The 25,692-nt window shown below is 37.1% G+C and overlaps 1 long non-coding RNA gene across 1 annotated transcript; it reads right to left on the bottom strand.

The window, feature by feature from the left end:
* Positions 1–8,266: 8,266 nt before the first annotated feature.
* Positions 8,267–11,439, bottom strand: LOC140945766 (uncharacterized). Its single transcript, XR_012166747.1, has 3 exons — positions 10,626–11,439; positions 9,870–9,976; positions 8,267–8,747 (listed from the first exon to the last, which is right to left on the bottom strand). It is a non-coding gene; the product is annotated as an uncharacterized lncRNA (long non-coding RNA).
* Positions 11,440–25,692: the final 14,253 nt, after the last annotated feature.

Genomic DNA, 25,692 nt, shown 5'->3' with positions numbered 1-25,692 from the left:
TTTGGACACCTCGCTATTACGGACACCCCGCTAATGTGGACAAGAGCCAGCCCCCTGGCGAAACGCACAAAGAAATGACTGAAACAAACTCCTGCTATTACAGACTTTCGCTATTACGGAAATGCGGACACTTTCCTACCCCCCCCCCCCCCCCCCCCAAGCGCTATAGCGGACACTTAAGTACCTCGTCAAAAATCCTGACTCACATAACATAAAGAATAAAGCGACGTTGCAATGAAGGAAAAAATGACACAAAGCATTATCGACCTCATCTTTGTAAAAGAGTAAACAAATGACTGCTGTACAGCATTTTCGGGAGAAAAGACATTGCCTTTAGAGCTTACAAACATTTTGCGTTATTTTAACACTCTACTGTAAAAGTCAAAAGTCGTTAGACAGGTTTCTGTTGAGTATACTGTGCAGCATTTCTGCGATAAATGAGCTGCCAAGAAAAATAAAAAGCATTATATTTGACAGCAAGTTAACATTTTAGCCATTCAAGTTATCGGAGGAGTTTCCTTTTGGTTTTTATAAGCCCTTTTTTATGTATCCCTTGTCATTGCAGGAGCTTGGAAGTGATAATACAGCATACGTATTTAGATCTATTTACAATCTTAAACAATAATTTATTACAATCTACAATTACAATCTGTATTTAATGAACTAGTGACTCATCGTTGCTTATCTTCTACAGTAATCATCTGATTTCGAAAGAAAGGTGCCCTACACCACAACACACGGACTGTGGTCCTCATATTGATTTAAATTGTTTTAGTTACCAAACCTTAGTTTTCCTTTGAAGGGTGGGAGATAGTGGCCAGTGCACCACTCTCCCCTTTCCACTAGAAATCAATAAAAAAGAGGCCTTAATTTATATAAAAATCTATCTCTTTAAAAAAAGTTGTTCAGTGAGAAATAGGTAATCCGCGTTCAAAGTCAGTCAGAGAAAAGTTTTACATAAATGCAGCAGGTGAGCAGTTGGTGCTGTTAAATAGATCAATTATTATTAATATTGGTACATGCCGTTTCACAATGATTACTACAAATTATTGCCGTATAGTGACTGTGCTTCAAAACAAGTCATTTTCTTGCAACCTACTGAACTTCTGACTACTTTTGAAAACCTTTTAATTCCTTCTTCAACTTTTTCTTTCTTTCTTTGCCAGCGTTGCTAAGTTTAATGATCATAATGGGTTTGGCAACCTGCAACCGAAAACAATGTTCCTTTGTGGAATGTCCAGGGTTGAAGTTGAGTCCCTTGTTCAGGAAACTGTTTTCGCCCCAGAAGAATATGCAATAGAAAAAGATGGAACACATGTTGCCAAAAAGTCTTTCCCTTACGACGTGGGTGAATTTGTGGAATTTGATAAAGTTGGCAACCTCTGCACCAGATTATTGCAAGTGGTGAAGGTTGTTTTTAAAGTCAACAGGCATGGGGACGTTCTCGTTATTACAGCATATCCAACAAATGTAAGCATCAAATTTCCTTATTGCCAAACAGAATATAGAATCTTAAATCAATAATTTATAACATTTAAGAAAATGATAGTGCTGACAAAACTGTTCACATTTGTTTGAAAGTTTTCTACTTCCGTCTACCTAAGCAATAAGTACGTCTTTTGCTTTCGATAACCAGGACGCAAACTAACTTGCAACTTGAAAAAGTTGGGCCTTCTCATTTTGTAGTTTAATTCCTTTGTTGGGATAAAATAACAAAGCGTTTTCATCGTAGTCTTCTCTTCAAGAGAATCACTTGATATATTTCTTTTCCAGCTTTTAGATTGAGAAAAAAATGGACAAGAATACTTAGCTTTTATCTCAACTCAGTTTAACTCAAGAAACTACAACTGTTCATGACAAAGCTATTTTAAGTTGCAACTTAAGAGGGGCTGAAACCAATTTAATTTGCGACATAAACCCTCCAAAGTTAAATATTTTCATATCCAACTAACTATTCTTATGTTGCTTTAAAAATGTACGGTTAATATGAGCTACGCCTTCAACGAAAGGGACTGAATAATTTCTTAAAGTTACTCTACTACTATATTAAGAAACCACATGTTATACTATGAAAACTGAGCAAACCATTATAAAAAATAGATTAAAATGGTTAAATGTAATTGTTTCAATTTTGTTTCACCTTCTTTTCATTTTGTAACGATTTTACAGGGGATTTGATGAACCATTCTGGACACTGAGAAGCAACTACCGTCCTGTCTTTAGCTTTAATGAACATAATTTGTAGGCTTAAATAGTTTTAAATCTGTTGCGCAGGCAATATTTTTGGCGTTGTTTCAGTCAGAAACTACTTGAAACCCTGGCATTAAACCGCTTGAGATAAATTCATTCGCCAAAAGAGCTATTTTTAATTACTCAAATGACTTTAGACACTCATACTTCCACAAAGTTCTTGTATTGCTTGGGAGGAAATCATTTCAAACTTAATATAAGTTAAAATCGTCTCTTGGGTCAGACGTCGAACTTAAGACCCGTCGAACCATTCAAATGAATCAGACCAAAAACCAATTTTCTTTTATATTTAGCCCGAACGAGGCTACATATACATTTTCATACAATTCTTTAGTCAATTAGTTTACTTTGTCGCATTGTGCAGATCGACGTTTGTCCCGGATACGATCTTTAGCTAGACTTTCTATTTATCTGCTTAGGACAGAACGTGTTGGACGATCCAAACTCATTCAGACTAACTTAGCTGAGCCAGACGACGAACGTTAATTTCATAAACTTAACTCACTAAGTTTGGTTCGTCTCATGAAAAGTTCAACGTTTGGCCTAGGCCTAAGCGAAAAATTCAACAACTCTGTAGTATTTCCTTCTAGATCAAACCTGAACGTAAGTGAATGCCACATGAATCATGTAAAATTCTAACTAATTCACCCAGGCATCATTCAACTTTAGTAAAGAAGCGGGCAAATGAATTAAAGGATGCAAAAAGTAACTAAACGACCATATAGGGTTGTCATAGCTATGTTGTTTTAAAAAGTCGAGTTTACTGTTATTCGGGAGTTATAGATGAAGCAAACTTTTATCGAAAGGAAGGCACGTCGTCATGTTAATTCAATGTTTTATACAATATCTATATTTCGCTTACTATTTTCACTAGAAACTCGCCAGGCGCAGAATAAGACAAGGGAATGAAATCTAAGTTACTTGCGAGTAATCTTCACCATATTTTAGTTCCTTTAGTCGTCGAATGTGAAAACTTGAGAAAAATTTTCAGCGTTACATAACGTAGCGAAGGGTTGAATTTAAGCAACATGTATCAGCCATTCCCTTCTGCCGTCCATCTTATTAACGACTTAATTACTGACTCATTTTCTAGGAGAAGGTCAAGTTTTCGTAGCTTGTGTACTGAAATAAAAAAGGCACACTTCGCAAAATATTTGCAATGCTTTTGTTGTATCTCACTTTAAATTTTGATGTATATATAGCGAATAGTCTCGTTCTTTCAGCCTGTCCTCGGCTTTTCATAAATTTTAAACCTTCTGTCGGATATTTTGTGTAAACTGAGAGCAAATGGAACATAACGAAGATGCTGATTCACGACATAAAGAAAGCTTTTAATTTTACCTACCTTCATGTGACCTCTAGGACGGCGCCAAAGCAGGACAGGGATGACCGAAAAAGAAGCCTTGAAACAAATGCGCAAACCAATGATTCATCCGCGTTCATACGAAACTTGCGACAAAAAAGCGGAAGAAAAGCGAAAGTCGAATAAAGCGTCGAAGAAATATTAAAGACACAGCTGGGGACAAACTTAAGCTGTTACTGGGATGTGAAAATCATTTGCATTTTAAAACTAAAACTTAAATTTCTGCATTCATAGGGACCAACGCAGTCTTCATTGAGTCTAAAGATAAAAAACATTCATTTTTTTTATTGTTTTTAAGCACTGGTGGTCCGTAAATAATTCAACTCAAATGAGACCACACTGCGAATTTAAAAATATGTTGTTCTGATTGGGTAAAAACCTAAGGCCCTACGGCTTGCTTTCTTTGCACCCAGCAGAGAAGCTGCTTATAGGCTGTGCGTCACGACCCACAAAGGTTCATGGGTAAAACTGATAACTGTACTTCATTTCAGCTGTGATACGGTCGAGTACGCATCTCGTGAGAGAGATGGTTAAAAACACTGCTTCGATTTCTGAAAAACATCACGGAAGAGAGCGATTTGGAGAATTTTTAAGATCTCATAGTGGCCTTGGATGCTTGCTATTGGCTTCATAAGGCAATTTCAATAAGTTTATCGCGATTAGGAGACAATCGAAGATACGATTTTAGCCGATTTTAGGCGACGATTTACTGCTTCTCAGAAAATTTTATGTGCTATTTGGCGCTAAGTTTATATGTATATTTTTACCTCAGAGTGAAAAAGATCTGTAGTTTATAGCTGGATTCAAAGCTTAAATGAAAAAAATTGTTCCATTAGCAGTGTTTGATGGACTTTATTACAGGGCCGGAGAGCGCGAACAAAGAGCAAGGTGAGAAATCTTGCATCGTCTCTCATCATAATATTATTTTCACCTAATAGTTTATATTATTTTGCAAACAGTGCCTGTTTGTAATGCTTATGCGCAAATAAATCTTCTATCAGGCAAGGGAAAACAGACCGAAAGAGCCCAACAGCTACAGCACAATGGGATCCGGAATTTCAACAAAACTACGGCCGCAGGAATAAACCACGATCTTCTCTAGCGTTCATTGAAGTGAGCGCTGTGTAGCGATTTTTTTTATAAACCTAGCCTCACAGTTTTAAATTCCTGTATGATGTTGTCTAGATCTTCGATAATGGTTTTGTGTTTTGGTAGAGATTTATAACAATTAATTTATTCCCTCCCGTAAGTTTACATGATTTGCATACACATATATAGCACACACTGCATGCAGATTATTATAAAAACACGCTTTCAGTTTCCGCACTGGGCTATAAAATATGTTTTGTTTCCAAAGCTTATTACAATATTCAAACCTGTTTACCTTTTCTGGTTTAAAATGGAACAAACTCTTCCGGGATTTGGCGTTACACGCTTCACGCGTCGGCTTCCGCTTCGGCATGCTACTTGGCTGAGACGATCTCTTCATTCCAAGACACTTTCATCGTTTCATAACGGAAAACTAACAGGGGTAGACCCGGGTAGACCACCACATTTACAAAGAAGAAAGGATGAAGTAACGAGATGACCAAAATAATCAGATAAAACCGCTAACAGTAATCGGCAATGAATCCAAGAAGAACGGTGAAAATAACACTCAAATTATGGCGGAAATTTGAACACATTTTTTGTTTGTTCTCCTACATTCTCTATAAAATTCAAATTCCAACGAACTCCCACAGAGTCTGGGCTTCCTGTGGTGGCAGGCGTTTGAAAATGAAAGGTAAGGGGGTTTTGGGCGCGCAAAGTGGGAGGGAGGGAGGGAAACGCCTGCCAGGAAACCATTGTTTTCGCCACCCCTCCAACTAATTATGTATGCAAAAATAACGCAAACTGTGAATGACTGGCTGTCAAATAAGCCTGGCCTAAGATGATCTAAATTTTCAGGTAGGCGAATGAAAAAACTAGACATATCAAAACTAAGTGAGGCTTCTAATGAAGTCTTTGTATGTTTACACAAAAAACAAGTTCTTAGTATTACCTAAGAATTTAATGAGAACATTTTACTGTACAATTTATTTTGCCGTTACACTACAACTTTTTAGTCCTAAAGCCCGCAAAGGAATCAAAATATGGAATTTGCTGGCCAGGCATTAAACCGCTTGAGACAAAATCATTTGCCAAAAGAGTTCTTTTTCATTTCTCAGCCGACTTTAGGTAATACACTCATACTTCCACAAAGTTCTTGTATTTGCTTGGGAGGAAATCACCTCAAATATACATCTCTCTTCAGTAACAATATTATCATCGATTTGAAGTTTACGAAATTTGTCTTGAGGCCCCAAACGAACGCAATTGATTTATGCAAAACAAATATAAAACAACGTATTCCTAAGAATAATCTGAAGCAATCGATCTGAAATCTGAACAAAGCGAGTGTCACCTTGAATGTTCTGCATTGACAAATTTACCTCTCGTTTTAATATTCGATTCGAGGAGAAATTTTGAATTTAAGAACCGTCAAACTACTATAAAAGTTGTGTATCGTAATTGTTTTGAAGGCTTGTTAGCATCACTTCGGACGACTCTAGTTTTCCATACATCCTTTCCTTTAAATCAGGTTTTGCAATACGAAAGTGTAGATTGCTTACATTTCTAAGGCCTAGGCCAAACGTCGAACTTTTCATGAGACGAACCAAACTCTAATTTGGGTCGACCTAAATTAAGTTAAAATCTTCTGTTGGGTCAGACGTCGAACTTAGGACGCGTCGAACCAATCAACTGAATCGGACCGAAAAGCAATTTTCTTTCAAATTTAGCCCGAACGAGGCTAAACATACATTTTCATACATTTTTTAGTCAATTAGTTTACTTTGTCGCGTGTGAGGATCGACGTTTGTCCCGGAGACGATCTTCAGACGTTCGATACGTCTGCTTCGGAGAGAACGTGTTGGAAGATCCAGATTCATTAAGACGATTTTAACTGAGGCAGACGTCGAACTTTTCATGAACTTAACTCACATAGGGCTGTCATACCTATTTTAAAAATCGAGTTTGCTGTTACTCGGGAGTTATAGATGAAGCAAAATTTTATGTAAAGGACGGCACATCATGGCGTACCGAAGACACCGAAGGGCAGCGGATAGTAAGCCACATGTAAAGTCCTTCTGCCGTCCATCTTGTTAACAGCTTACTGACTCATTTTGAAGAAGCAAGTCAAGTTTTTTTATTATGTAGGGAAAAAAGGCCCACCTCGCAAAATACCTGCAATACTTTTGTTGTATCTGACTTTAAAATTTTGATCAGTGTATATATTTTAGCGAAAAGTCTCGTTCTTTCAAACCTTCTGTTGAATATTTTGTGTAAACTGAGAGCAAATGGAAGATTAAATGATGTTGCTGATTTCACGACTTAAAGCCGGGAAGCTTTTAATTTTACCTACCTTCATATGCACCCTAGGCCGGCGCCAAAGCAGGACAGGGATGACCGAAAAAGAAGCCTTGAAACAAATGCGCAAACCAATGATTCATCTGGGTTCATACGAAACTTGTGACAAACGGGCGGAAAGAAAAGCGAAGTGTCCGGAAAATATAGCGTCGAGGAAATAGAACACACACAGCTGGAGACAAGCTTTAGCTGTTAAACGGATTTGATAATCATTTGCATTTTAAAACTGAAACCAAAAATTTCAGCAATTCATATGGACCAACGTAAAGTTTCATTAAAGATAAAACATTCATTTTTTTATTGTTTCAAAGCACTGGTGTCCCTCAATAATTCAACTCAAACGAGAGCACACTGTGAATTTGAAAAATATGTTGCTCTGATACACAGGAAGAAATAATAGAATTAATTTGTTTTAAAGCTTAACTAAGGATACACAAAAGAAGTATTTAAACTATCTTTAATTTATTTACTAAAGACATGAAATACACTTTTCATAGACTTTAAGGTGAAAATTAAAGGCTAACTTATGAACCATTTCATAACCGCTTTAAGTTAAGAAGAAAGGTAACTGAAAGCTTCATTTCATAAACTTTAGGAACTGCTCCTAAAGCGTTCTAAAGTAACATTTAATTCATCTTTTGTGTCAACTTTAGTATAGCTTTAATTTTTCAAAAATGCTTGCTGGTATATCTTTGCTTTGCCTTTAATTCTACTTTAATGTAGTATTGAAGACTCATGTCATCTTTAATTTGTCTTTAATTCTATTTTAATGTTTTATAAAAGCCCCAAGTCATCTTTAATTTGTCTTTAATTCTATTTTAATGTTTGATAAAGGCACCAGGTCATCTTTAATTTACCTTTAATTCCATTTTAATGTTTCATAATACCCCGCGTTTGTCATCTTTAATGTGCCTTCAATTCGATCTATTTTAATGTTCATTAAAAGCCCCAAAGAAGAGAATAAGATAAAGGGATTAAAACTGGGTATCTCAGCTTGTCGGAGAAAAATATCATAAGTTGAACACTGGAATCCATGACTGCATGGTTCCTCTTAAAGAAATAAATAAATGCAGTGAAACAAACAAAATCTACTTTAAAATCAGTTTATTGTCAATAATGTCTAATTCTTATTTTGAAATTATTCACTGCCTACTTTAATGGGAAAACCATTTTGTGGTGAAAAAAAAAAAAAAAAAAAAACCAAGGACCACAAATTCAAAAAGTGAAAAGTACATCTTTATCAAATAGGTTTGATGATCGTTAATTTATAAAATAAATTCACAACACTGTTCATTGTCAACTTACGAAGATAGTCCTGCAATCACACAGATGAAGTGGTTGAAGTATCAAGATCTGATGCTTGAGCATTAAGGGCCCATTCAGGAATTTCAGGAGGATCACGTTCTGACGGCTCCGTACAGTTCTAGGCACAATCCTGTCACGTGCCCTCTTAGACGGCCTCTTGTTATACTTTTTATCAAGCTACTTTTTGATTTTTCGCAGAGCTGTGCTCTCCCAAGGGAGCTTTTTGATCTTATAACTGGTTAGTGCCTCCTTGCCGTCTTCGTCAGCTTCATAACAGCTATCCTCGCTGCTCATTGTCTCCATCACGAGGACCTCTTCTTCCATTCTCGTGGTTGTCGCCCCATTTCACCATTTCTAAGGCAGCTGTCCTCCTTGTTAACTTCTAAAAGAAAGAAACAGAATAAGAGTAGGTGGTGGGCCAGAACTCATTACAATACAATCCAACTGATTCCACCATTGGATATGTAACAAAAGAGTATAATTAGATGAGACTTAAACAATATCCAGACTAATCTCTCTCATTATTCTGTACATCACAAAAATTAAATCTTATAATAAATTGTTGTTTTTTGAATGAAAAGATATGGTCAGTAGATATGTTATTTACTGCCTTTTCAGAGGTAACAAGCCACTTAAACCAACTAAGCATCCAAGGTTTACATCAGGTTACTCTAAGAAATCATGCAACACGCATGTCCTCCTTTTATGATCTTCATATTTTTCAGAATTTTTCAGTCTTCTAGTCTCATTTAATGACTGAAAATATCTTGGTAGAGCAGCTGTTGTAATGGTAAAGTAAGGTGTCTAGCATTAGCACAGGCTTACATCAGTACAGGGGACTGTATTCTAGGAAATGATGTATTGTAGGGGAACCAATTACTCTAACTAATAAAATTCAGGGTGCCCAGCAAATAAAACAATTAAGATTTTCTTCTTTGCTTAAGGACGAAGGTAATTCATCACTTATAAACACTGCGGCCAACCTGTGAATGTTTTACAAATGATATGAAGCTACCACTGGATGGTTAAAATCTTAATTGATGTTATATTTATATTATATCATGTGATCTGTTCCAAAATTAAAATAAACAGGAGATGGCCTAAATTTGTCCGACTTTAATGATGTGTGACTATTATACATATGAATACAGGTAAATTTACATTAAGCAGTCCCACTTTCAGGCTGTTTAAATGGTCACTACCGCTGCACTAAATGAAATTGTGCATTCCTTGTAATGAACTGTTTTATTGTTGACTTTTTTTCTCTCTTCATCTGGAGGAATGGAAAACTCCTTGAGGTAAGGATTAATCCCTCGCTACTCTCACTCACTACTGTATCTTTGTAGTAATGTCCCTTAAAAGCGAATGTCGTAATGTCCCTTAAAGCGTTTTGAACCTGTATTAAATGGGTCAAACTAACCCGTCATTTTGCCCCTTCCCAAAGGGTGACCACAGCAATTATAAAGGTTGGACTGTGAATTGCCTTATGTGAATGACAGTGTACCTTCCATCACGGCCCTTGTCTATGGACACCTTTCCTCTCCTCCATGTCGGTGTAACACTTGGGCCATTACTCTTTGGAAGATAGTAGCGTTGTTGTCAGAGCTTACTCTAAAAAGATATATCACCAAAGCAAAGTCACTTTCTTGATCTTTGATACATATTGTCTCTTTGGCAGGTATCAGGTACATATTATTGGCATCAATGACACTGGCATTTTGAACTTCTGAAGGAAATTCTTTTTAAGCCTTTAACCCCTAGCAGCGACCAGCATCAAATTTCTCCTTACAGTATCACAGACAAATCAAACAGAATAAACTAAAATGATCACCAATGAACAGAGAACAGTGTAAAGAATATGCAAGTTGATTTTTGGGGTTAAAGGGTTAATCTACAAAAAAGGCAGGTGAAAAACTAGAGCTAAATTGGGTTGGAAGGCATAATACAATGGGTACTATTGTCATTCATGAGGTGGAGGTGTTCACTGTTGACCCTTCCAAGTTCTGTAGTGGCTTCCAAAGAAACATCCTGAAGTACTATTAAATCCTCCTGTCATTACTATTTCAGTTGGCTTTTATTTTATACTACGTGTAATTGACCTGTTCCAAATCTGCGTAGATTCCCTCCAGGTGTGGCCTACCATTGATGTATGTGCAGTAATTTACTTTCTCTTCAAATTAGAACTTACTTGGTTTTTTAAGTGAAGCTAAGACCTGTTTGGTAGTTAAATTAAAATTTGATAGATGTTTATTATACTTACTCTTCATCAAGGTAGAAGCCGTGAAAGTCTTCCTTTTTAGAAAGGACCTTGTATATTTGCCTTAGTGTTCTCTATAAATGAAAGAAATCACATCCCTTTCTCAGTTTGACAATAATATGCTGGTCAAAAGACGTCCCAGGTTATGACTCTCGGGGACAGGAGCCAGAATTTAGCATTAAAAATTCAGATGTCTGCTTTGGTTTCGTTTTGATGTCATTTATGTCTCACTCAAGAAACAGGTGGCTTGAAAAAATTAACTCCTGCAATGCAAAAAAAAAAAATGACGTTCCACGCTTATTGTCAGTTATTGTCACCACCTCATATGCCCATGTAATCGTACAGTAATTTATTACATGCATACATTTTTTGTGGCGGCCGAGGTAGAAAATACAAATGAAATCTTCCTTAATCTTGTTACACAAATTTCTTCCTTGTGTATTAAAACCGTGCAGGTTTTTTTCTCAAACAAAGAAATAAGTAAAATGAAATAAAAGTGACCTATTCAGCCTAAAGTGTCACGAGTGTCGTGTATCTGACCGAACGATAGTACTTTATGCAAGATTTGCGCGCCAAAACCATTCAAACCAATTTTACGCCTCATTCTGCATGTCCACCTACTTCAGTCATTTCAGTTTTGTAATGTATAATTTTCATGTAATTTTTTTATAGCAAATCGTCTTTGCGTCATTCAAATGCACGTTTCTTTTGATACTTACGCTGCATGCCACGGGAAAGGCAATTGTATGAGCGGCAGCCCTGCGTCTGGAGCGATGTCTTTCGCCAGGAGCTTCTCGCTCATTTAACGTTTGCTCAATCCTTTGCATGACTTGTGTTTGATTTCTTCTAGCTGCCTCGTGTTCTCACCTTTCCAGTGAACACATATTAAGCAGCAGATTTTGTGTTCCTTTAATGACATGGTGCTTTCAATGACTGTGATGTTAGATTTTATTGCATGGTGCATGCAGAATGCGAGTGACGGCTTTTAGTCAGATCTTTGAGTTTCTGCACCCTTTCCAGTGAACACATATTAAGCAGCAGATTTTGCATTACTTGAATAACATGGTGCTTTCAATGACAGTGGCCATAGCTTTCTAGAGATTCAACAATTATGATGTGTGATTTTATTGCTTATGGTGCAGAATGCGAGTGACGGCTTTTAGTCAGATCTTTGAGTTTCTGCACCCTTTCCAGTGAACACATATTAAGCAGCAGATTTTGTGTTACTTGAATAACATGGTGCTTTCAATGACAGTGGCCATAGCTTCTAGAAGTTTAACAATTCTGATGTGAGATTTTATTGCTTATGGTGCAGAATGCGAGTGACGGCTTTTTAGTCAGATCTTTGAGTTTCTGCACCCTTTCCAGTCAACACATATTAAGCAGCAGATTTTGTGTTCCTTGAATGACATGGTGCTTTCAATGACTGTGATGTGAGTTTTTATGCTTATGGTGCAGAATGCGAGTGACGGCTTTTAGTCAGATCTTTGAGTTTCTGCACCCTTTCCAGTGAACACGTATTAAGCAGCAGATTTTGTGTTAGGCCATAGCTTTCTAGAATTTTAACAATTATGATGTGAGATTTTATTGTTTATGGTGCAGAATGCGAGTGACGGCTTTTTGTCAGATCTTTGAGTTTCTGCACCCTTTTCAGTGAACACATATTAAGCAGCAGATTTTGTGTTACTTGAATAACATGGTGCTTTCAATGACAGTGGCCATAGCTTTCTAGAGATTCAACAATTCTGATGTGAGATTTTATTGCATATGGTGCAGAATGCGAGTGACAGCTTTTTGTCAGATCTTTGAGTTTCTGCACCTTTTCCAGTCAACACATATTAGTCATATTAAGCAGCAAATTTTGTATCACTTGAATGACTAATTGCACACAATTGGTGCTTTCAATGACAGTAGCCATAGCTTTCTAGAGTTTTGACAATTATGATGTGAGGTTTTATTTTTTCTTTGACACAGGGTTATGCAGCAGGCGATGGAGTGTCCACCGATATCAGGCGAAAAGACTTTTTTCAGTTTTCTTTCAGGAATTCACAGTTACTGCTTTGGTACTGAGATGAACTTTCAGCGACATTGTGTGACAAAAAGAGAATAAAAAAAGCAATTCATGATAACACCAGTTAAACTTTTTGTTAGTAGTATTATTCATTAGTTTCAAACGATGCTAATAATTATATGTATGTAAAAGAAGAAATCATCTTGCCACTTTTTATTCAGCTATACTGTAAAGCGTCAAATGAAAGGCCTGGGTGTGTTCTGGATTTTTCTTATGAGCTTTGCAACAATTGTTACTACAGTTGAACATTCCTGTTGATGGGAGCCATCACAACTTGTTTTTGTCCCTCTACATCCACTTCAGCTGAGGCGAATCTTGAAAATATCCTTTGGACTGGCATAAACGCCGAGGGTCCTCCTGGATAGAATTTGTTTTTTAGACGCTGATTGGGTTGCCATATAGAGTAGTCAGGTTTCCTCACGCGAGCGAGCGAGTGCACGTGGTTTGTCTTGACCCAAAAGGTCAACTTAATGTCACTTGAAATTATTAAGTTTCAAGAATCACAAAGATGTTTTGTTAAGCTTTAATTAAGTAATTAAAGACTCTGAAATACAAGCGTTCTTTCTGCGTTACTTTTACGAATGTTTAAGTTCAAATTAAAGATGAGTAAAGATCTAAGATCATTTAAATTTGCTTTAATTTGAAATTAAAGGTGCTACATTTTAATAGCTAATTTTGGAATAAATTAAAGACAATTAAAACGAGACCTAAAGGTTATTAGTCTTTAATGTAACCAAAAGGTCAATTAAAGGTAAACTAAAGGGACAGAAAACCTTTCGGAAATTTAATGTCACAATTAAAGGTAATTAAAGATGGAACAGAACTTTTGGTGAGCTTTAATTTTTCACTAAAGACACCAAAATGAAAGCGTTCTTCCTGTGATAGGACAAAAACCAATGGCCCTACGGCTTGCTTTCTTTCCACCCAGCAGAGAAGGGCAGAGAAGCTGCTTATAGGCCACGCATGGCCAACTAGATTCACCAGTCCAAAAATAGCCTGTATCTACTAACGGATTTTAGATACTTTTTAACACTTCGAGGAGCACTGTACTGATTTTTTCCTACAATGAGAAAAGATGAAGTAAATGCCTGCCTTCAAACCCATACATATACAGGGGAGTGCTTTATCGTTTACAATACACTTGATTTGCACTAGCCTTCGCATAATCATTAATTTTAGGGCATTTCTCTGAGAGAATGGTGCCAAGTTAAAAATGAATACAAATTTTTTGTATGCAAGTAGGTTCCTCGGGGGATGGAAGTAAACCACTACTTTTTGGCCAGTTAATGCATCGATTACGAGGTAACAAGGCATTCTCCAGCCTCAGGCCCGTGTTTTAACTGCAAATTTTACTCTCAAAAAGCGACTATAAATTAATGATTCTGGTTCTCTGCCGCGCCTTCAACAAATTCGGTGAAACTTTGCCGGAGGGTAGAGTAAACCTTCTCGTTTAATATAACATATGAAAAAGGATTTTTCTGATCAAGAGCGAAATATGGTATTCCTCAGGTTACTCTTTTAAGTTGTCTCTCAGCCACTTTGAGAGAGCAAAAATGACCACATTTCACGTCTCAATTTTTCTGGTGAGAAAGTTGATGTTTGTTTATAAAATGAATTTGGAAAACAACTTACACGGCAGTGTTATTTGATAGAATTTGAAGCAAACTGAAAAAAAAACTTTATCCCCAGAAAAGTCGAACCGAGGTGGACAGGACTTCCTTTCAGTGATGCACCCAGCCACATCAAATGAACTGTGAGTCCCTTTTTGTTTTCTCTTTTCGCAACTCTGATTGGCTAACTTACTGAATCGTTCAGGTCGGCAAGCATTTTCCCTCGGTTTCTCTCAAAATTGTGGCTCCTAAGAGAAGGGTGATGGGAACGGGGTCCTTACCACAAACGGCATATCCGCTGATGATATGAATGCATTTTAGCCAAGTATGACGTAGAGTAGTCAGGAAAGAAAATTGTAAAGCGTCGGAGTCATGCTGGAAAGAAACATGTCCTTAAGGTAAAGCACTGGAACACATCTCGTATTTTTTCGCGTATAATTAAAAAGGCGCCATTGAAATATCAAAATGTCCCGCCTGAAAATCTATTGGCCTAGAGCTGATTTAGAGCCCAGTGCCTTCCTCGGTTTAGGAACGCCTGGACGATGTTTTATAAAATGGCGACCTTCGAGTTTCATTTATGTGAAATGTTTGATGTTTTCTTGACGTGTATCTAAAAAGGAGAGATTAAAAATCAGGCTAAATGAATTTTTGTTTATTTTCTGGCCTGGATAAGAATTTTTTTGGAAAAACAAGTCGAGTCTTCCAACGCACTTTAAAGGTAAGAGTAGGACCACATTGAGTCACTGTTGAGCGATAAGTAAGTAAGTACAACTCGAAATCAAAAACTCACCAAAACGGCTTCGAAATGGCTCTAGAAGCGAGAGGATAGTAAAAGACACAACGCAAACAAAAGGTGAGTTAATTTTATTTCGAATATTTCCCAAAAAGGGGAACTTAGAACGTATTTTGTTTATTCTCCTACACTCTCTACAAAATTCAAATTCCAACGAACTGGTACGGAGTCTGCAGGGCTGCTTGTGATTGAATGATATTACATTTGTAAAAGGCTCGGCAATTTGTTCATCGTTTATATACTGGGAATATCGTTGAACCGAATATACTGTTAAATTAGGATTCTGCTCCAAAAAACAGCTGTTCTGAAAAAAAAAAAAAAGAATTGTAAACTAAAGCTTCACTACTAACGATTCTTCTGAACGAATTTGAGGTCGTTACTTGCAGCTACATGCGCTAGAACTACTTTTTAAAATTTTCTCTACATTTGCCTGTAAAAATTTCCCGGGAGAAATTGCAGATAACTGATATGGAAAATCTAAAGCAAGCGTCTGAAGAAATTTACGCACAGTAACGGCCCCAAAAATTTGATAGTAAAATCTTTCGCTGTGAAGCTTTAGTTTACAGTTCATATTTTTTTCAGAACAGTTTTTTTAAGGAGATAATTCTACATTAGATTGTCGTACAAACACTGTAATTTCCCACGCGGTTGCCTTCTCGTCAAAATGGCGACGAAAACAGTGATATTCACTGTAACTTTTACCTGGACACAGAAATCCGTGGAAACCATTCCATCACGAATATCGTTAAATCGACGATCGTAAAACCACGTTTCCGCTGTATATTTGTAAAGGTGACCATTTAAGACTAAATGTAAGGTCCAGAATCGATTCATGTATCACATCTTTTGAGGAGCATTCTTTTTGCATATTCGATAAACATGTGGCCATATGATGGAAATGAGATATTGCTGACGCTATTCAACCCCTAAACCTAAGAAATACCGATTTTCCTTTCTTGTTTACCTTCACGTTATTATTATTATTATTATTATTATTATTGTGAAACGTTTGAACCCAGGAGTCATTTTAAAAGTAGGTTGAGTTTGATCGTCCGGGTGAACGTAGTCCTGAATAGAACTGTTGTTGTTGACAGTGACTGACGTTTCGACAACCTGTGCGGTAGTCATCGTAGTTTTAGTCACTCTTTAGTTGTCTCTGCTTTATTACAAGACGACGTTGGCTATGCGATTTCCCGCCAAAATAACCTCGAGGTTGCATTTGGGTTGCCATACCTGTTGATTGAGTTATTTTACATTGGTATGCCTGTGGTACGTACGGACGGGCGGGCGGGCGTACGGTCAGGTGATTACCAAATTTTCTCGGATGGGTAGATTACTTCATTTTCTTACCCATGGTGCTCCGCTGCGCGCGAAGCAAAAGCAGAAAATTTGCTTCCAACTATAGGGGTAGCTCAATCGATTTTGAAACGCAAATTTCCCTCCGTAGATAAGCCCCTCCGAATATAAGCCCCTCCAAGAATTTTGCGGTATGAGACAGGGCATTTTCCACATGTGCCCGTAAACTTTGGAACAGTATAATATTTCCTTAGGCCCGGTTCAGACGCCAAACTTTTCATGAGCCGAACGGTTAATACATTAAATTAAGTACATGAAAAGTTCTGCGTCTGAATCAATTAGAAACGCCTGTTTCAACTTGAAACGGCTCAGTCGTTCTTTTCGCCTAGCCCGACTGGGAATTTCGCCTTTGGAACGACTTTGGAACGGCTTTGATTCAGACGCCGGACTTTTCATGTACCGAAACTAATGTACAAATTATTATAACGTATTTTGTTAGCAGTTTGACCTAATTGAGCCTTTTTCGCCTTTTGAACTTAGTTCAGCTGCAGTTAAGATTGGCGTCTGAATCAATTCAGGCGGTCTAAATAATCTGGGTCGGCCTTAATTTGAATAAGGTTTGGCCCATGAAAATCTCGGCGTCTGAACCGGGCCTTAGACATTCGTAAATCGATCAGTGCTTGTACTTAAAGAAAAAAATGAAAAACCTACCTTGTTAGGAAATTTATTAATAAAAGTTTAATTTATTATTAGAGTTTAATGTTTTATATCTCCTAATTTCTATTTTTATGTATTTATTCTTATAAAATTATTATTTTTAATTTGTTGTAAAGCGCCACGAACAACCAGTGGATGTGAGCGCTATAGAAGTGTTTAATCATGCGTTATTATTATTATTAATATTAATATTATTAATATTATTATTATTATTATTATTATTATTATTATTATTATTGCAAGTGCGAGGGTTAAAGAAGTATCGAAACTCCCTGTGACACACCTCTCCCAAAAATGCAAAATTGCAAACCAAAGTTTGATACGCCGCTAAATTATAGTTGGTGTACTGTCGAATTAACTTTCACTCGGGGAATGGACGACTGATTATCTTCAACAAAGCAACACCGGCAGTTTCTTCTTTGACTTTTTTATTAGTTGTGTAGTTCAACATTCAATGAATTAATTTACAACTCTCTTTAACCAAAGTTGCTTCACGTCGTTTTATAGCGACTAGAAAACCCCCCCTGGTTAGAGCAAGATAATATTACGCACGTTTTCTGTGATTGGCTAAAGCAGACTCATTTGCGTCATGATTTTCAGATGTTTTCGTTGCCGAAATTAGGTTCTTTCTAGACTCCGTAATAAAAAGCTTGTGTTGGCTAGTCAATTGCAATATCAAACAAGGGTACAGTTATGAAATAATGCAAAGCTCATACTTGTACATCTAAGGTAGTTAACTTAAGGCATGACTCAAAACGTCTATAAAATTTAGCAAATTGTACGTAATGTTCATGGGTCCTTTTGGTAAGCAAACCCAAATATGGGAAGCAACACATTTTTGGTGACCTGGCGGCCTTTAATAATATTGTTGATTCTAGTCACGTGACCAGGAGTTGAAATTTTTTAAAGTAAAAAATCTGTAGGGTAAAAAAGGAAACATGAAAGAAACTAAGATTAGTTAAATCTCTTTGGGTGTCTTTTTTAAATATCTTTTAGAGGTACTTATTATGAATTAGTTTTTTTATGAGTGGCTAAGTTTAAAAACTATGACGTTACTAATGCAAGTAGTCACGTGACTTGATGAAATGGCTTAATAGCTTAATAGAAATGATATGTACCATTTTAAATGACAACATAACAAGCAGTTCTTGGAAAGATCCTCCTGAACCCGAGGCTAGACCTGCTCATTTAAAAGAGTATAATGGATTTTTTTCCGAAAAGCCTCTTGATATAACTATCAATCTAGTAAAATGAGTATCGAGAAAGAAGAATTACCTCAGTGTTATTTATTTTCCCAATCACACACATGATATATTTTTCAACTTTAAAAACTTCTGATGAAATTTCAACAGCCGATTGAAACTTTCCCATAAGTCGTAATTTGAAACAAATTTGCTTGGAATACTTTTCATCGCTGACACTTTTTATGCGGTTTGATAGCGATAATGTATTCATTTTAATGTTTGAACTAGCTATAGTTTGTCTAAGTTTCTCCTAAAGTATTTTTCTAAGTAGAAGAACGATAGAATAATTTTACTATAAGATTAATAGTTTTCTAAAAAAGGAAACAAACAAAAAACCTGTTTATCTCTGCTGAGTTGGCCAAGGCAGTACATGCAGTGCATATTCAAAGTTTTTTTACATGCAGCATGTGCATAGCAAGGTACCTACGGTGAGTCCAGGATCACACCAAAATCACACCTAAACATATCAGGAATCAGATCGTAACTACGAAGAGACTTGGAACTTTGACAACTTTTTCGAAGATCAAGTGGGGCGGGTTGGGGAGGGGAAAGAGGGGAGAGCAAAGGCTGAGGCTCTCACCCTTTCCCTGTAGAATTGGTTATGATATATGGTCCTCAACTGTACACATAGTGATGCAAAGGAATGTCACTAGCACGTAAAATTTTGTCAAAAAAAATTACTTATTTTGGCATCCGCCATTTTAATAGAATTTAATAGATCTTTACGACGGAAAAGACAGATTTCCCTAATCCTTTCATATACTGCAACTAGTGAAATCCCTACCAGTTTACATACCTGAGGCCTGATAAAGGTACCTCTCTCGGGCGGAGCCGCCCCGTATAGGCCCTTATAGGGAGTACGCCCCCCCCCTCCCCTCTGGGGAGTGTAACTGAAAATGTCAAACAGGAAAAGGCAATGGGTGCTTTAAATGTGGTGGGAAAACACGGATAAGGTCAAAAACCGATGATGAGGAGCTGGAAATAGGTTTGATCCACCAGGATATTATGACGCATTTTTGGCGCCAAAAGCGTTTCTATAAGAGACAGAAACGGACAACTCGGTTACTGGGTCACCAAGCAACTATAGCTACCAACGGTGGCAGCAGTTATATGTTTCTAGTATGTCCTGCACGGCCGTTGATTATTTCGGTTCTAATCTCTGCTCCTTATTATTAACTAGTCCTCAATTCATGTGTAATTTGCCATTAAAAAAGCAAAAAATAGTTTCATATAGAAAACGTATGTTACATTGATTCAACAGGACCAAAAATTACAATTATGATGTTTTTGTGAGGTCCATCGAACCGCTTATCTTCCCTGAGACAAATTTTGAAACTGTCCTGTGTTGACCCAGAATATCATGCCGTCTTGTGGTCTTTGTGGATTCTCCTGATAAGGGCCACGTATAGGTCGAGGGGAGCTGAGAAACGATAGAAAATAAAGAAAAATGATGAGGAAGGAAAAAAAGAGGTAAAACCGCTATAACTGGTTTCATGTAATGCGTCACAACACCCAAAATGAAGCGAGAGTTTACGTTATTTTTAAAGGGAACCTCCACTTCAACAAAAAGATAACTTTAAATCACAGGAAATAACTGTTACAGTCAAGTCAATCTAAAATATTTTTAAAGAAAGCGTTTGTATCCGAAAGAAATAACTTTTAGATTCGCCTATTTTTGTTTTCAAATTTTGCGGGCGTCGTCATCTTGAATAATTGTGACGTGTAATGGTTGCCCTATTGTTATTAAACAAAAGCTCTTTGTGTCAGAACAATAGAGCAACCGTAACACGTCACAATTATTCAAGATGGCGGCGCCCGCGAAATTTGAAAGTGAAAATAAGCGATTTTAAAATTCACTTTTCCTTATATAAACACTTTTTTAAGACAAATTTCGAACAAATTTGTTTATCAACATAATTTTATTCGATTTAAACTTACTCTGTAGTAAGAGTGGAGGTTCCCTTTAATAACATAACATATAGATTTAGCTAGGGCTAAAAGCGAAGCTCTCGATAATATATTTTTTTTATAGTTTGTTCAAACAAAATATAAAATCGTGTAATGCTAAGCAGTGAAGGCAACGCCGGAGAACGGTGAAAAACAACAATAGGTCTAATTAGCAAAAAAGCAACTTTTGTTTTGGACGTGCAGCACGCTTTTTTGTGCATTTCTTTGCCGTTGTCTTGCACGACTTCAACGTGAAACTTCCAGAAACTTTTTTATGGAGAAAATGTCGTACGTGTTCTTGTTCACTTTTTTTTTTTCACTGCCGCTCATTTTCTCCTTGCATTGCTGGCCGCTAGCATTTCTCATTTTGTCCCCGTCGCTACAAAATCTTCATGTTGTTCTTCCAACAAAAAAATGTCTCCTTTGTTTTATAACTCTCGTTCTTACTAGATCTCTGTCGTCCTTTTTCTCGTTGAGTTTTGCTTGCCTGCCGTCTACTTTCTCTTTTTCTCTGTCTTTCTCTTGCTTTGCATTCCAAATTTGTGGATAATAATAGTAATCTAAGCTTAATACTTTAGAAAAGATGGATGCCTTTGCTTTACAAGACGGGGGTGGCTATGCGATTTCCCGCCAAAATAACCTCGAGTTGCGTTTGGGTTGCCATACCTGTTGATTGAGTTATTTTACATTGGTATTCCTGTGGAGCGGACGGTCGGACGTACGGTCACGTGATTACCAAATTTTCTCGGATGGGTAGATTACCACATTTCTTACCCATGGTGCTTCGCTGCGCTATGAAGAACCTATAACGCGTTGTCTCGCTATTTCGTGGTGGCAAGTGAGTATAAATTAATTTATGAATCAATTAACTTTGCCCACTAAAGCCCCGTGCAAACGGACGCAACATTGTTAGCCAACAACTTGCAACATTGTTGAAAGTTGTTGCGTTCGTTTGCACGTAGCTAAAAGTTTGACAGGTTTCAAACTTAGCGCAACAACTCCAAACAAAATGCAACAGGGTGTGCAAACGGACGCAACATGTAATCGCCAACAATGTTGGGAGTTGTTGGCCAACAATATTGCGTCCGTTTGCACGGGTCTTAACGTTGTAATGTTATCTGAAAAAACTTGATTGCCAAAGAGGCAGTCGAGCTAAGAAGCTGCGAGGCTGACTCGGCAGCAGATTTATAATGCCGCGCAATATGTATTAGAAAATTTCTCAAATGCTGCGTAACCGTCTTTTTGCCCACATTTGGGTGCAAGTTATACCCCATATTTGGGGAGTGACGTCATGGTCTTGAATTTACTCCTCGTGGCTGGAGGCCGAGTGATCCAGTGTGCTATTGTTAGTTGTGGACAATGGATTGCGAGCAAGCTTACGAGCAAGCTTACGATTTCTTGTTTGAAAGGGCCGGTGCCATGTTTTGCTCTATAAACTGGGTTGAAAGCAGCAGCTGTATGTTCAAGGAATAAGGTTGTACGCTCAAATTTTTGTTAGAAGCCACGTGTTCTTCGCAACTTGATTTACACTGTGCCAGCCCTCAACTCCTGTGAGGAATGCAGTGCATGCGCGCATTTACGGACCTTTTGTTTTAGAGACTATTTTTATGCGTCTCTCTCGAGAGACTCTTTGTCCTATGACGCCCCCTCATTAGATCGTTGTATTTATATATTCAAATTTATATATAAATACTTCGCCCTATTCTCACGCTTTTCACACACTGTACTTAACACAATTTTTTTTCACATATATAACTCCAAGCGAAATATTTTTCTTATCCCTGTGATGTCGTTGATCGACGAAAGCTGGGAATTTAATTTTTGTCTTTAATTACAGCATTTAAAGGCCTCACTCGAACAATATTTTACTTTCTAACATTTACAGTTTTGATACAGAGGAATGTATCACGAAACATAAGAGCTAACTTGGTCCAATTTACCAACAAAGCTTCAAGCTATGTTGTTATTGTTAAATAAAAGTGGAAAACTAGAATGAGCCCAAGTGGTCGTTTCAAACTTGGGTGAAATTTTTTAGCCATCCTTGCCTATAGGGAAATCAGTTGTAAACCTCTAAAATTATGTAACAATTTGCGAAGAACCATTTGGCACATTCCACAAAAGATATCAACGAATTCGCCATGTTGGCACTTGCCGGAAGGTACATCTAGTTTGTATTTTTCACTCTGTCAGCGGTCGTAAACGAAAAACAATCCAAAACAATCCGAAAAGTACTTCCTCTGGACCTAGTGTACGTGTGTCGTGCTCTTAGGAAAGTTAAAAGCGCAGATAATTGTTAATAAGTTGCATAATTATTTGGTCAACAAAAGGTACCAAAATAAACATTACAGAATCTTTTAAAGGCTCTCATAGCTGATTCAAAAGAATTATTCACGTTCCGTATTACATTTTCCCCAGACCTCTTCCGCGAAACGAAGCAAAAACAAAAACAAATAACATCCAAACAACAAAGCCTATTCTTTTCCTGTCTGTCTGAATTTCATTTTTTACGGCAAAATTTTTTTCCATTTCTACCCTGGTTTCTTAACGCCAAAATCTTGTGTGGAACGTTTTCTCTAGGTTGAGCCGCAGTCAAATTGAAAAAAAAAAAAAGCGGGGAGGGGGGGGGGGGGGGGCGTGTTTACGCGGGCTTCCACCTTTTATGGCTTCTTCAAAATTCAAAGACTGTACTCACTCAAGTCCATCGTTTGCAGTAGCGAAAATTATTACCACTGAAAAACCTTCAATTCGGGAGTGTTAATAAAGTTTGTCCTGTATCGTAATTAAAACACCATGCACCATTATTGAAAGAGGGTCAGACATTCATTTCAAAACTCGCTCAAGAGGTAAAAAGCTATTCTAGAGAAACTCAGACTTAAATGAGGACACCAAACTTACCTGTTAAAAGGAAATCGTTTTACACTCTGTTCCGGTGGTCCAAGAGTCCAAGGAAGCGGTTTCGCCCCTACAGGAGCAGCTTGTATTGCCAGCCAGTTAAGCTCTGCAGTACTAATGGAACCGTCGCTAAACCGCAGGCCTTAAATCCATATTGGTTTTCTGATTCCAGCCAGAAAGCGGCGCCATCACCACTGAGTTCTGGTTTCTTAACTCAGTGTGACCAAATGAAGTCAGAACCTTAATTTCCTGCATACTGCGAAAAGGTTCTGAGTATAGAACCTGGTTTCCGCTGGATGTGCTGACATTGAGCTTCCCAAACTTTTACTAACTGCCTACGAAAAAGGAAAAAAGACATTGGGTTTCATTCTGAGAAAAAGATTGGTGTTTTGCTCTCACCAGGCAAACTTTTGCAACTGTGAACTGCTATCACATGCAATAAAGTTATTTTCAAGCACTTAAGCTTATTAAAAGGCAAAGTGGATATATAATTCAGGTCATGTACCTATATTTCCTTCTATTAGCAACAAAATTGTAACAAGGCTTTAATATTCAAGGTAAAAAATAGGGTTTGGTGAGTCGATTGACAAACGTCATTTGTTGGTTGCTAGCCTATCTCACCTCATTTTCTCTCTCAATCAGAATTCAAGACCATGCATCGGTCACAGTCGTTTCAGCGCGCGCTTCACGACTCATGTGCTTTTTTCACGTCTTGATTGGTTGATTGGATTAATAATAATAATAATAATAATATTATCATTATCATTCATTTATATAGCGCTATTAATACTAATTATTCATAGCGCTTTACAATTTTAAACCTTATACTAACTATAAAATAGTTTTTACAATTTCATCCTACTCTTCTAATTTCTACAATTATATATAATTGAAAAAATAATTACTGATTACATCTTACACGCTACAAAAAAATAGAAAACAAAAGAAAATACATAATAGTAGGGAAAATAATAAAGCAAATGCCCATCTAAAGATAGGCCATTCTGCTTCAGCAAGTGGTCATGCCGGTTCTGAAACCGCAACAACCTCTGGATACCGTTCTTTACAATGCAAATGTATCTAATTTTCTTTCATAATATCCGACCCTAAAACATGACGCTTCTTAGAGTGGTTAAATCATGTTAAGTCATCACGACAGGAATTGTAGCCAGTAGATGACCAAAGTTTTTTGAAAAACGGAAAAAAAGAAATGATATCAAGTTAAAAATAAACAATAAAATCTCTGCGCTTGCACCGACTAGCTTCAACAGTCTAAATAATCATTTGATTCTAGTTTCTGTTTATTCCGCTGTTTAGCTCTTTTATTTCTTTGTACGCAAAACTTCAAGTGTTCAACCAATTCATTTCCCTGTGCTGTATTATTTCAAGTACTGTAGCTAAAACCTCTCTGATCTTTGAAATTTTAAGATAATATTCAAATTTAAATCACGAAACAAAATAATTAAAAAAAACCCAGCAACTTTAGATTTAAGGTTATGTTCGACAATTTTTACTCCTAGCTAGATTTAATTGGTGATTGATTTTCAATTTTTTGCATCATAAAATTCGGAGCTTTGCGAAGTGACTAGGAGTAAGTGTTATCAGCCTAGGCCTTCGGCTTGGCTGATAACATTTACCTCGACCTTGATTATTCTGGATATCACAAAAACCTCATCCAATAATTGTTTATTACCACGCTTTTAAGCGCTTAAAAGCTCTTCTTTAGAATAAAGAAAGTCTTCCGTGTCGTGGTAAACAATTCATAATCTGAGTGTCAAACAAGGAAGAAAGAATTGACGAGCTTTAAAAACAAAGCCCCCCCCAAGAAATACAGCAAGTATTTTCTTCGGCTAAATAATAATTTTAAGATTGGTTCAATCAAGCGGGATGAAAACTGCTCAAAGGCTTTATAAAAAGAGCTAATTATACATACCAATCTCACGAGGGGACACAAATGGCTTTTACTGTGATATCCTAAATAATCAAGGTCTCAGTAAGTGTTATCAGCCTCGGCCTTCGGCTTGGCTGATAACATTTACCTCGACCTTGATTATTCCGGATATCATAAAAACCTCATCCAATAATTGTTTACTACCACGCTTTTAAGCGCTTAAAAGCTCCCTTTTAGAATAAAGAAAGGTTTTCATGTCTTGGTAGACAATTTATAATCTGAATGTCAAACAAGGATGAAAGAATTGACGAGCTTTAAAAACAAAGCCCCAGAAAAAAAAAACAACAACAACAACAAAAAAAAACAGCAAGGATCTCCTTCGGCTAAATAATAATTTTAAGATTAGTTCAATCGAGCGGGATGAAAACTGCTCAAAGGCTTTATGAAAAGAGCTAATTATACATACCGATCTCACGAGGGGACACAAATGGCTTTTACTGGCTTCGAGCGGCTTGCTACTTATGAAAGAAGAGTGCCGGATTTCATCGCTTTGTTCGCCTTTAATTTGTTGTCAAATGCAAGGTAAAAGAACCGACCACTGTAAGGTAA

The sequence above is a fragment of the Porites lutea genome, chromosome 8, assembly GCF_958299795.1.
Source record: "Porites lutea chromosome 8, jaPorLute2.1, whole genome shotgun sequence".
NCBI lineage: Eukaryota > Metazoa > Cnidaria > Anthozoa > Scleractinia > Poritidae > Porites > Porites lutea.
The sequence above is the reverse complement of the archived record's forward strand: the minus strand, read 5'-3'. Positions and strand labels throughout refer to the sequence as shown.